Consider the following 13,875-nt stretch of genomic DNA (forward strand, 5'->3'; position numbering starts at 1 on the left):
GGCTGGGGGAGGAGGGAATGGGGACTTTGTGTTTAACGGGTACAGTGTTTCGGTTGGGGAAGATGAGAAAGTTCTGGACATGACGGCGGTGATGGTTGCACAACAATGCGAGTGTTCTTAAAGCCACCAAAGTATTTACTTAAAGACGGTTAAAATGGTGAATTTTATGTTATGTATATTTTACCACAATATAAAATGTTTAAAAGCGAATATATTTTGTTCACATCTAAGGGAATGCATTCAGAGAAGCGGACAGAGTGTGGGTAGAGGGCGCAGCTAGGCTGAAGTATGTAAGCTTCAGTCTCCGCCAAGTTCTGGCCTGTGGGGAGGGGTCCGACACCTTTGCTGGGGGCTAAGCATTGCTCTCTGCTTCTTCTACTTCATGACTGCTGATTCCTAAAAAAGGAGGAGTGGGGGGTGGGGGTGAAAGCATACGTGATACCATGGGGATGGGGGTACTCCTAGTTCTTCTTGAAGAGGACCCTGTTCCAATGAAGATGGTAAGAGGCTTTGTTTTCTGAAAAGTACCTCAGGTCATTTGAAAACACCCATCTTCTCAGGGTCTCCTCGTCAAAAAAGGCTTATGGAGGAACTACATTGCCAAATAGGGAGGGAACATTTTGGGGAAGGAATTTAAAACCGAGAAATTAGCAGAAGAAAAGGGGCGGGGGATGATGTCAAGGAAACCACCCATATGTGTGTAGTGGGTCCGCATGATGCTTCCTCAAGGGTCAGAGCACATGCTAGGGTCTCTTCCACATGCAGATGGCACATTTGAGTCTTGCGGGGGACTGGAGTGGGGGGGTGAGGGGGAGTGGGGGGGGAGGGGGGCGGGCGGTGCTGCATGCCCTGTGGCTCAATGTAATGACATGCCCTTCCCCTTTCCCTTCTCCCCAACCTTACTTCTCCTTTCTGTGAGCTCTTTTTTTAAAAAAAGTATATTTTATTGATTTTTTACAGAGAGGAAGGGAGAGGGATAGAGAGTTAGAAACACCGATCAGCTGCCTCCTGCACACTCCCCACTGGATATGTGCCCGCAACTAAGGTACATGCCCTTGACTGGAATCGAACCTGGGACCTTTCAGTCCGCAGGCCGACGCTCTATCCACTGAGCCAAACCAGCCAGGGCTCTGTGAGCTTTTTTGTATTTAAATGAAAGTTTTCGAAAATACCAAAACACCAACTTTGAGGCTAATTTTAGAATTTCCCGACACCCTTTGGGATAATTGAAGACATGCTGGAGGCACCTGGGGAGAGGAGGAGGCGAAAGCAGGACTGGGAAACTGCACGGGCCCAGAGGGGGTTCAGAGTTGATCAGAAGGTGTCACTAGTAATAAAGATCCATTGTCCCCAGCTCACTCACGTCAGAATGAATTGGATGGAACGAGGCAGTCATTAAGAAGAGCGAGTTTCTTCAGGTTTAACAAGTACTGGTTAGAAACCCTCATGATCTGCTCTCTGCTTGCCTGCGTTCCTGCTTCACTGGAATAATTTGATTTGAAAGCATTTGACTCAGATTTTAGTCATTGTTTGGTTGTCCCACCATCTGAGCCATTAGTCTGAAAAAAGAATCATTGCAGCTCCCAGCGACAGCACTTATTCTGTATGCACAGACTGTCCCTGGCTCACCCTGCGGGGCTGGCTGCAGAAGGTACACCCACACACCTGCCTTCCCTCTTCCGGGAGCTGGGTCTGCCCACCTGCACACACCTCACTCAGCCACCAGAGTGAGGCTTTGTGCTGTCAGCTGTGGAACAATCCTGTCTACACGTCGCCAGTATCTGTCCCTGCTCCCACCTTTGTCACGGCTGTAGGAAGCTATCTTTCCTATTTGAGCTGTGGCAAAGACAACAAAAGACTTTTCATATGACAAGTGAAGGAAAATGAAGATGTCTTCAACAATCACTTTTATTTAGCAAAAAAAAAAAAAAAAAAAATCTAAACTAAGAAAAATTTATGCTATTGTTTCTTTCTGTTATTTTCCCTTCTAATACTGTATGAGTAAATGCAAGAGTAATGATTTTTCAAAAATTTTTGTTTGTACAAGTCACGTGGGGGAAATCGTCACAGCTTATTGCTAGATTGGAGAGCTGAGCTGGAAACATGCTGTTTTATGGAGCTTTATCATTGTCAAAGAATCATACAGAATAATTTTTTTCCTTTTTTTTTTTTTTTACTGTATTTAGAAACGGTCAGTTTCCTGACCGTTAGTGAATGCATCATTATTTGAAAAGAGGTATTGTTGAAATAATTTACAGCAATACCATATGGTCATTGAAATAAGTCAAACCAGAAAGAAGTTTATGAATAGATATTGTTATCCTATTTTTCTCTATCCTGTCTCATTCCCATTCTCTAGGGAAACCAGTGTAAGCAGTTTGGTGTTAGTCTTGCAGATCTTGTAAAACACATACAGACGCATATATATGTAAACACAAAGAGGTTATTTGTGTGTGTTTTTTTTTATAAAAGGACATACACAGGTTTTAAAAGTAATGATCATAGTATGCATAATGTTCTATAATGCACTGTGTTAGATCAATAATATGTCATGGACTTCATTCCATATTAGTAAATATGTTCTTATCTTATTATTTTTAATAGCTGCTTAGTATTCCATAATGACAGTGTTTATCATATATAACCATTTCCTTATTAGTGGGTTCATTCATTTATTTAACAAATAGTTATTGATGTGCATGTATGTGCTAAGCTCAGCACAGTGCAGAGAATACAATGGTGAGCAAAAGTTTTAGAATTTCCTGACATCCTTCAGGGTAATTTAAATCTATTGGGGAGATAGATGTTAACTAAATTCACAAAACCATGCGAAACCAGTGCCATGTAAACTGTGATGGGGGCTTTAACTCAGGGAGATCAAGAAAGGTTTCCATGAGGAAAGACCCTTGAATCCCTATCTGAAGATGAAGCCTTCTAGGTATATCTAATTCTGGGAATTTAAATAGAGAAGAATATTCTAGAACACTGTGGCTAAAAAACAACATATGTTGTGTTGCCCAGTCCCAATCGAGGTGGGGCCAGACAGCAGCGGGGAAGGACCACAAGATGTTGGCCGGCTGCAGGAGGTTGGCTGTGCGTGCACACTGACCACCAGCGGGCAGCTCTTGCATTGAGTGTCTGCCCCCTGGTGGTCACTGGGCATCATAGTGACCGGTTGACCAGTTGTAACGGTCACTTAGGCTTTTATATATATATAGATGGACAAAGTGATGGGGGTCCAATGAGCTGACATACCTCAAAGACATACAGAGCCAGACAAGGTCTAGAGAAGGACACCTAAATTGATGTGGAGGGTGGAGAGGATTCTCTCTGAGGGATGATAAAAGAATTAGGGCTCTTCATTCTGGAAAGACACAGGCTAAGGGGAGATCTGATTGAAATTTATAAAATAATGAGAATCATAGGATAAAAATATGAACTTATTAAATCCCAGAGCACAAGAACGATAAAGCACAACTTTATCATTTTAAAGGAATAGTTTTAGGGCAAAGTAAAAATAGCACTCCTTTACACAGGAATCATAAGCATATGCGACTTACTACTCTTAAAGTTTGCAAGGACTAAAGACAAATATTATGAGAGAAATTTATATTGTTGGTGGGTAGATTCCTAGGCAATTATAAAATGAAATCAAGACTATTTGGGTAAACTTCCCTAATCTTGGAAGTTGACACCATAGGGGTGACCAGTAAGCAAGCTTTCCTGTCTCTAGTGCCATCCTGTCCACTAGGATTCCTGAGTGGGTGTGCTGGAGAGGACGGAGCACCGAATTTGAGCTCAGAAGGCCAGGCTGCAAGTTTGACCTCTTTGACCTTAGGGAGTCATCTCTTTTTTATGTACCTCAGTTTCTTTGTTTAAAAAAAAAAAAAGGAAAATAGTAACATCAACATTAGTGTCTGCCTACTATTGTGAGAGTCAAATGAAGTGATGTTTTCTGGAAGTGTTTTGTGGTTGATGAATAAGATATTATCTTTATGAGTATAAGGATTTCTACTTTTATTTTAGCATTTCAGTTCTACGCTCTCCAGGTGGGCTGACCTTCATCTCATCCTTCCTGATTCTGGCCTCAGTAGGGAGTGGTATTTGTCAACTCAGAAATGAATAAGGGGATGGTGGTCAGGGAATAATCTCTGGTCCCCTTGGGAGGTGGAGAATGTGCTGACACCTCTTCTCGCATCCCCATCTCCTCCCTGCGAAGATCTGGTGGAGAGCGGAAGGTAAGGAGAACTTTGCAGGTATCTCTTCTCCTTTGGATGTTTTGCTGGTGAGATGCCAACTAAAAGATGGATCTTCTGGTCTCTGGGTGACTTTGAGTGTTCTTAGGGATCTTGGGAAAACTAAAGAAGGGGCCAGTACAGGAGCTGGATGAGAAAAACCACGGGGACTGGTTTCTTATGACTTCTCACAGGTTTAGGATTTGAGGGAGAGAGAAAAATATGACTCTGAAATTTTCTTTCAAGATGGCCATTGCAGTTCACTGTGGCAGGAAAGCTGGTGGAGATTTGGAGAGACAAACAGAGAATTTGCTCTTGCTTGGAGCATCCTCTGAATTTTGCTTCCCTTGAGAATCTAACTTTGGCAGAGGGAGAATGGCAACATCAGGAAGGAGAACTGATAACAAAATACCTTCTTATTTCCTAGAGCAAATAGGAACTGCTTCACCTGGCCCCCAAGCACGCCACCCTACCTCCTCACCAGACCTCACTGCCCACGGGGTACAGCGCAATCTCATTTGTGGAGCACTGAGCTAGGGTCTGTTGCCTCAGACCCTAGAGAAGGCGGTTTTCCTGTGCTGCCTTTGACACGTGACACAGTGGGCTGCTTTGCAGAACCGTCTCCCTCCGAGGTCCTGGGAGACATATTTTCTGGCACTTACAGCTTCCTCATTCCTGGTGTCTTTGAGCTGATGGGAAAGCTGGGCAGGGAGTTTGCATTTCTGCTGATTTGTCTCAAAGAAAAACATCAAGCAGCACTCAGAATATCTCTCTCATAAGAATAGCATTCGCACGTCAGTTGGTGTCACTTTCCTGTAACACAGGGCAATTGCTTAGAAGATTCCCCTACCTTTCCTTTTGTTCTGAAATCGCAAAAGCCAGTGGTAGACTCTGGAACAGGTCCCCTGAATTTCTTCCTCCCTTTCTTCTCTGAAGAAAGGATCGAGGGCAATGTCATTTTAAAGGCAGGTGTGGGGAAGTGGCACCAGCCCCTGCGTGCCTCCTACTTTCCATTTCTGCTGGGTCGCAGGTCCACTTTCTGATGTGGATTCCAGGCCACCCTTCTCAGTTCTGATGGGGCCAGGAGTCAGCCTGACCCACCAGGGACCCCTCCCTGCAGGTTCCAAGTCAGGTCAGTAGCCCAGCTGTTCCTATCGAACAATTACCTTTTTAAATTCAGCTGGTAAAATTTCTCATGGTATTTTTCATTTTTATCCTCTCCTTTTCTTTAAAGGGTTTTTTTTTTCTTTCCTTTTTTAAGTTAAAAATAACCACAAGGAGACCTTGTGATCCTCTTCTCACTGACCCAGATATTTTAAGAGCTGAAGGATTGACAGCAGCTTCTCATCTGGGGATACAGGCTGGCTCTCAGGAGCCAATTAGAAAATGTAATAATAAAATATTAATCCCATTTCCTACACATAAAATACTCGCCTTGTGTTTACTTATCTATCCAAACCCGACTCACCCTTCAATGCATTGCAGATGAAGCTATGGACTTGACCATGAAAGACTTGGGTTCAATTCCTGACGTGGGAACTTATGAGCTATCTGGCTTTGGGCAAGTCACTTTATGTGTGTGAATCTTGGTTTTTTCATCTGTGAGATGGAGACGCTGATAATCTCATGGAGTGAGGGGTGAGGGTTTAGAGTCCAATCCAGTGACTGGGAAACACAGAATGGTCTCCAAAGAACTACGTATCAAACTCCAGAAAGCCTAATTTGAATAATCCTGGAATCATTCATCTCTCCTATTTTTGTATTATTGAGTCTCTCTACATCATAAATTTAGCAATGAACTACACCTTGTCTTTAATATGTGCCTCTAGTTTCTTCATATCCCCAGCTGGTGGGTAAGTTCTTTGCAGGGTGGTGCTGTGCATTTCATTTTATTTTTTTGGTATCCGTGTTGCAATAATAGGCACTTAATCCTTGATAATTGATTACTGGAGTACATTACCCCTTAACCAAATTTGTGTTCTGTAGCACAGCACAGGTTATTTTCTTTGTTTTTGATCTCTCCAGTTTCCCTGATTGCTGCTAATGGTGAGATAGTAGGAAATCTTTTAGGCTTTCATTATCTTGTCAACTTGTAGCTTCTCATCAAATATATTCCATCTGTTTATTCAGAGATACCGCTGACCTGCCATAAACGCAATGTTTGTTTGAATTGTTTATTCACTATGAAGATGGCTTTTCCCTGCATCAGCTTTGTTTTCTCACTCAGGCAGGGTTGAGGACGCTCACTGAGCTGCGTGTGTACCTGGTAAGATGGCCCTTCCTCAGCCTGGGGAACTGAGGTCTACAAAGGAGGCCTAGACCCTACCCTGTTCTACTGTAACAGGCTCTCAGAGGGCTTAATAGTGACCCTAAGAGCCTGTGGGTTCTTTGGGGAAGAACAGTATTCCTGGCTGTCACATCACCTCCATGAATTGCCTGTTGTGGGTTGAATTGTGTCCCCTCAAAAAGTCTGTTGAAATCCCAGCCATTGGTACCTGTGAATATGACCTTATTTAGAAATAGGGTCTTCATAGACGTAATGTAGTTAAGCTGAGGTCATACTGGATTAGGGTGGCCTTGATGCAATGACTGGTGTCTTTATAAGTAGAGGCAGGTTTGGACACACACTGAGGGAAGATCTGACCGTGGGAAAACTGAGGCAGAAAGTGGAGTGATGCAATCTAAGGGGAAAGAGGTCATGCCCCTGACTAAATAGTCAGGTATTGCATATTTTAAGAATTCCTGTGGCACACCAGTTGAAAATCGCCCTTTTAAGAGATGGAGCTTAATATTCTTTCAATAAGAAACATTTGTAATTGTTTTCCGCCATGGATTTTTTTGGTTCAGTGATGTCTAAACTCACAATACCTTCCATTTGCTCATGGTTTTGGAAAGATGTGTCTATGAGACCCAAAAGGTATGTGTTTGGGAGCATAACAATTACTGCATTTCCTGCTTTTTATTCAGTTGTTTAGTTACATGCAGACAACTTTAGTAACGTCCTCAACTTACCAAAGATGTCTGAGCCAAGGAAAATGTAGGCTTATGAATACAGGGATGTTTTCTTTTTGCATATTTTCCAAATGTATCTCTCTTTAAGTAAGGGAAGTGTGTGGAAAATGAGACTGCTAGATTATCTTTGGATCAAGGTCACAAATCCCATGTAAGCTAAGGTCACATATCATCAATAATAACCTGAATAGTAGAACTGTTCTCAGAAAAGAAACCTCATATTTTGAATATTCATTCCTATCCCTCTTTGCATTGATTTCTTTTCTTACCCCTCTCAAAATCCCCCTTTGGTTTACCTCCCTCTCCTGATCTGTCATAGCATTTACCTCTGACATCACACATTTGGCATTTATTTCCATTCTGCTTTTTTAAAAAAATATATATTTTACTGATTTTTTACAGAGAGGAAGGGAGAGGGATAGAGAGTTAGAAACATCAATGAGAGAGAAACATCGATCAGCTGCCTCCTGCATACTCCCCACTGGGGATGTGTCTGCAACCAAGGTACATGCCCTTGACCAGAATCAAACCCGGGAACCCCCAGTCTGCAGGCTGATGCTCTATCCACTGAGCAAACCGGTCAGGGCTCCATTCTGCTTTTTATGGATGTCTGTTTGCATCCTTCACTTCATCTAAGTCCAGTGATTATTAGTAAGATAAAGGAGAGTAATCATAAGGCAAATGCAGGTCGTATTTCACTACTCTTTGCATACATATAAGGATGTGCTCTTTGCATACAAAGCAAGAACATGGTAATTATGAGTGTCTTTTTTTAAGTAAAGAAGTCAGGCCAGGCCAGACTTATTCTCAATATTTACAGCACAATGTTGTGGGGATGATCTCCAAGAACCAGAGCCCGAGTTCCACTGTGTGACCTTGGGCAAGTTATTTAACCTCTCTGAATCTCTACTGTGTCTATCTATAATAATAAAAGCGTAATTTGCTAATTAGACCAGACATCCTTCCGGACGAAGCCACAGCAATGGGTGGGGACCGAGGCAGAGGAGGCCATGGTGGCGGCTGGGACTGAGCCCCTTGCACGAATTTTGTGCATTGGGCCTCTAGTCTAATATGATAGGTTGAATTAAAGCTCCTTTTATGATAAAACATTTTTGAACTCTACTTTGGATTATTTTTGTAGTTGAAAGTATAAGAACAACATTTTTTTTTCAAAAGTTCTTTTTAAAAACAATTCTAGAATTTAGAAATTTTACCTAAATTTAGATATTTTTCCCATTTAAGTTTAAAACTGAGAGCTGCTCCCATTCCAGAGTAATGAATAAATATTTTCCTTCTGATTCTATAAATATATCTACTTGACACATAGCCCTTATGGTGACAGTACATCTTGAATTTCCTATGATTGCCTCAATTAACAAAAAAAACCCAAATACGTGTCTTCAGTATAATTAATATCCAACTACATTCATAGACCTCACTTCATTTTAATTCAGAAAATGTGGTCAGTGATTCCATAGTGACCTTTCCCATGTTCTAATCATGTACATTTTTTTTTTCTTTCTGTTGGTTATTTGGTCATTGACCAGTAAGAGTTTATTTCTCAATTTCTGGCTCTGTTCCTGAAATACAGGGATGGGTCGGTCCATTCCAACTTCCTTCTTCATTCCCTCAGTTGGCATTTTCCCAAATGAGTTCTGAGTCACCTCCAGAGGCGTGGTCGGAGAGTCCAGGTTGGACAGCACTGTCAGCAACTTCTCCCTGCGAGCATGTGCTGTGGGCCCCCGCTCCGCACCCCCGCCCTCGCCCCCACACACATCTGACATCGCTCTCAGGGGGCAGGGGGCTGTGTGAAGTGTGGGCTGGAGGAGTGTTTTGCATTTCCCTTTGTCATGGCGTGTCCTTTCCAGATAAGCACAAGAACGGCTGAAGAAATCTTGAGTGTATCTGGAACAGAGCGGAAAAGCTCACGTCTACCGAAGATTTAGCAGAGGGACTCTGAGGCATTAAGAGTTCAGGCAAGTTACCAGTTGTCAACGAGTTTTACAAAATACAAACAGCTTTACTGTTTTTTTCTGATTATATAAATAATTTTTTTCTTTGGAAAAAAATAAAATATACATAAGATTATAGAGAATAAAGTACAACTTATCTGCAGTCGCACCAACTTAAGACATCTAATGAACACATTTGTAAACTTTGACATACGTTTTATGCATACACACCATTCCCAGACAGTAGTTTTATCCGGGATGGAATGCGATAAGTGCTGTTTTATTGTTAAACCTCTTCAAAGTTCCTTCCACCCTTATTCATTGTTCTTTACACCCTTTCCCTGAAACAAAAGAGATAGTATTATTAACAGCCAGATATATATCTTTTATATACTTTTTATCTATTTAAATACATAAATGCCTGGATATATAATCACATTATTAAAAATGCATACGTAATAGCATATGGGATATTATCATACTTTTTACTTGATAACATGTCATTGCAACCCCAAATGGTATAATATACATTTCTTTGCTCACTGATATGCTGCAGAACCCTCCACTGATGTAGCTGTAGTTTATTATTTGTTATTAGATATCCTAATATTCCATGACAGAAATGTCTCACAATCTAGTCAACCATTTCCCTATATATGAGCATTCGCTTTTTCAGTTTTTGGCCACTCCAACATCATATTTTTCAATGAACTAAATTTTACTTTTTCAATTTCTAATCCTGTTTTTTTTTGTGTGTGTGCCTTACTAACTTGTCATGGTTGTTCAGAAAGTCAATATACTATTTAAGTTCTCCTTGGAATGCGTATTTAGTCACACCAAGTGTTTTGTGAGGTTTCTCTCTGTAATCTCGGTTTGTGGCGTCTTTCTCATTGACCTTCTCAAGATGGCGGCCCGGTCCTGTTTCCGGCCTCAGGATCCTACACGAAATCATACCGATGGGAAACTGTTGCTGTAGCAGAATGGTTCCGGGCGGCTGACGTGGCATCAAAGTTCACAGTGTCTGCCAGCTGTGAGTAACAGCAGGCTGTCACGATGGGATAGAGCAGCAGCAGCAGCAGCAACTCCTGATTTAGGGGCAAACAATGTAAGTACTTATTTTCACCATTAACCAATTAACCCAAACCAAACCCAAACTGAAGAATGCTTAGAGTGGAATATAATTCTCCTTAGAAACCCTTCCAGCAGATTCATTTGAGAAGCATTTGGTCTCAACCAGAGTAGAAAGGCATCAAGCTGGCACTTGGTTTTCAGCAAAACGAAGAACCTTACAGGGTGTTGTTTGAAAAAACAAACGTCAACTGTGGTTCATGCTACTTTCAAACCCTAACTCCCTGAAGTGCCTGCAGACTCTGCAGGGGCTGTCCCCTGAAGTATGGAATGCATTGAGAACGTGCAAAAGGACATGTGATTTCAATTCACATAAAAATTTAGGTTTGATAATGGGAAGATGAAAGGAGGCTTAGCAGTTACAGTGTTTGGGGGAGAGGAGAGAACCTGTTAAATATTTCAAGGAGGATTCAAGTTGGTTAAAGCTGACTGAGAGGCAATGTGGAAACTTCTGTTCTCAGGCTGCATAGAAGGCTATGGGTGTGGTGCCTGCCAACTGGAGGAGTAATGAAACCCTGGCACAGACCCCATTAGCAAGAGGTGGCTCTACAGCTGCTATTCCCAAGGCTTTCACACCCTAGAAGTCATATCTGGAGTCCTGGGATTTTCAGAGTTCATAAACCATGTGTTTATGGGTTGGTGGTTATTTTTCTTTTTGTTGAGACCTTTTATTCTGATGTTCAGCTCTGCATGAAACCTCACAAATGACCAACAGCAATGAACCCTGATTGTGGTTAACCTAGTAACAGGTATTTTTTGTTGTCACCTCTATGCCGGGGATACCTAAGTGAACAAGATGGAAGAGTTCCCATGGCCCTTCAGAGTTTGCTGCCCAGCAGGAAAAACAGATGTTCTGAGAGGAGGAATGAATAGTGGGAGGGGAGTGAGGAGACCTGGATTCTGGTCCTGGCCTTGATCCCAATTAACCATATGGCACACTGGGCTTCCATTTATGTGCTAGACAGTGAGTAGGTTGGAAAGGGTAAGCCCTTCCCTAATTGATTCCTCACCTAGTGTGAGTTTTTCCCTTGCTGAACAGCTTCTCACACAGCATTGAATTTGCTCCACATCCCATTTAGAAACGGGTGCTTTACTGATGAAAGGGACCTCGTGTCTACCAATTGTGATTTTCTAACATAGAAACTTGACATCCTCCTGGATGGGCCGTGATATGGGTAGGAGAAAAGGTTGCTTCCGAGAAAGATGTCTAAAAGGTAGTGACTCACCTTACATATTTGAGTTTCTATTTTCAAATGGTTATTGAGCATAGCAAATACCTTTCGAACAGCTGCTGATTTTTGAGGGGCAAAGACACAAAAGCCTGACACTAAGGAAAATGAAATTGTTTGAAGTAGGTATGACTCACAGTCTACAGCTTGAAAGAAATTAAATTGAGTAAAAAATAAACCAGGCTGTGTTTTCAGTTAGAATAAAATACAACCCCCGCCCTCCCCCCCACCCCCCCCAAAACAACAACCACTACCCATCACTGATGACTGTATGATGCATCCTCAGCTTCCGGAAACTCATCACCATCACCTCAGTCACTTTGGCTTTGGAAATTGTGGGAGTCTCATTAACAGGTTTTAAGAGAATGATGGACAAAATTAATTTCTTTAATGTAATGAGTATGCGTACTAATTTCCCCATCAGGCAGGCCTAGCCTAGCTCCCATAATATCCACACGGACATTCATACATTCCTTGCTGTCCCTCTCCCTTCTCAATGGCAGACCTGTGCTTCTCAGCCCCTGAGTAATTCCTCCTCTTGGGCTGGGAACTACATTTCCAATTGGTTTCCTGAGGGACCACATCCATCACTCATTTCCTTTATTCTCCTTTCTCTCAGTTCTTCCTCTAATTGGCTTCCCACCATAAGGTAGAAACGTTTGAGTTCCTTCTGTTTTGTACCAGCCAACCAACCCACCAGCTCATGAATAACCACTCATGGTCCCTCCTTGCTGTCCTGTCCCCCCCCCCCCTTTTTTTTTTAATATTTTTATTGATTTCAGAGAGAGGAAGGGAGAGGGAGAGAGAGAGAGAGAGAGAGAAACATCAATGAGAGAGAATCATTGATCAGCTGCCTCCTACTGGGATCGAGCCTGCAACCCAGGTACATGCCCTTGTCCGGAATCGAACCTGGGATCCTTCAGTCCGCAGGCTGACGCTCTATCCACTGTCCTGTCCCTTTTCTGACCATTCCACCAACCCTATGGAATCCAGTGGACATTTTCAAGTTCTTATATAGCTTGATCTCTTGCTGTATCTCTTCTCTTTACACCTTCCTCTTTCTTGACAATCTCTTCTTTGGCTTTTGACTCTGCCTTCTCAGTCTTCATGAACCTCTTCTTGCTGGTGTTCTTGTCCCAGCATTAAGAAGGGTTCAGCAATCTGGAGAAGGCTGTGCATAGATTAATAGAGTCCGGAGACGAAGCATAATTTTGAAAGGCATTTGGGGGTCAGAGGAGCTTAGCTAAAGGAGCTAAGTTATAAGATCTAAGGGTCAAAGTCTCCTGTCTCAGGACCCCATGCTTTTTATTAATACAACTTGTCCTGAGGCGAGGCAGAGATATACACTTCAAAGGGTATACGCAAGCATTGTCAGAATGGGGGAATTAGCCAATGGTGTTCAGGTGTTTGGCCAGTAGGAGTCAATAACATGTAGATTAAGATGCCCTTTAGCTGTCTGGCAGCCAAGAATCATTTTAATGTATCCTATTCAGGTTTGGGGAAATGCCTTCAGCCATTCCCAGATTCAGCCCTGCTGTCATGCTGGAATTGGTCTCTGGCACCTCTTTCTCTGTCTTTTACCTTAAGCTATTATTCTCTTATTTTGAAGTCTGTGGTCTTTCTTGACAATCTCATCCATATCCATGGTTTTAATGATGACTTGCATGCAGATAATGCCTAAGTCAATCCTGATAACACCTACACACAAATCTTTAGGAAAGAATCAATCCAGTGGGCAAAATACAGCCTGCGGGCTGGATCCGGCCCGTTTGAAATGAATAAAACTATTGAAAAAAAAGACCGTATCCTTTTATGTAATGATGTTTACTTTGAATTTATATTAGTTCACACAAACACTCCATCCATGCTTGTGTTCCGGCCCTCCGGTCCAGTTTAAGAATCCATTGTGGCCCTCGAGTCAAAAAGTTTGCCCACCCCTGTATAGACAAACACCACCCACCACCAATGTAAGTCTCAGCAGATTTCTCTCAGGACCTTGTCCTGCAGGCAACTCAACCTACCATGGCCCAACCTGAACTTACCTTTCCTCACAACACTTGCTTCTTCCTGTAAAATGCATTTCAGTCTTGATCAGGGACACGGCCATCTACCATAATCAGGGCAGAGCTGCATAAATACAATTAACCTCTAAATCCCATTTATTCTGCCTCTGTTTTTTCTCTTGAACCTGACACTACCCCCTGCTCACCTTTCCCCTCCACCAGTGTGTTAGTTTGGCTTTCACTGACTTTAAGAAGGTGGATGATGGCAACTGCCTCTTAAGGTCCCCCCCCCCCCCCCCCCCCATGCAGGCAGTCT

The 13,875-nt window shown here is 42.4% G+C and overlaps 1 protein-coding gene across 1 annotated transcript in view; it reads left to right on the plus strand.

Moving 5' to 3' along the window:
* Positions 1-9,757: 9,757 nt before the first annotated feature.
* Positions 9,758-13,875, plus strand: part of LOC118673578 (protein transport protein Sec16B-like) — a 47,521-nt gene continuing 43,403 nt past the window's right edge. Inside the window, exon 1 of the mRNA XM_036344579.1 lies at positions 9,758-10,304. The gene's annotated coding sequence lies outside the window, so the exon portion shown is untranslated. The remainder of the gene's footprint in view (positions 10,305-13,875) is intronic.

The sequence above is a fragment of the Myotis myotis genome, unplaced genomic scaffold (assembly GCF_014108235.1).
Source record: "Myotis myotis isolate mMyoMyo1 unplaced genomic scaffold, mMyoMyo1.p scaffold_m19_p_18, whole genome shotgun sequence".
NCBI lineage: Eukaryota > Metazoa > Chordata > Mammalia > Chiroptera > Vespertilionidae > Myotis > Myotis myotis.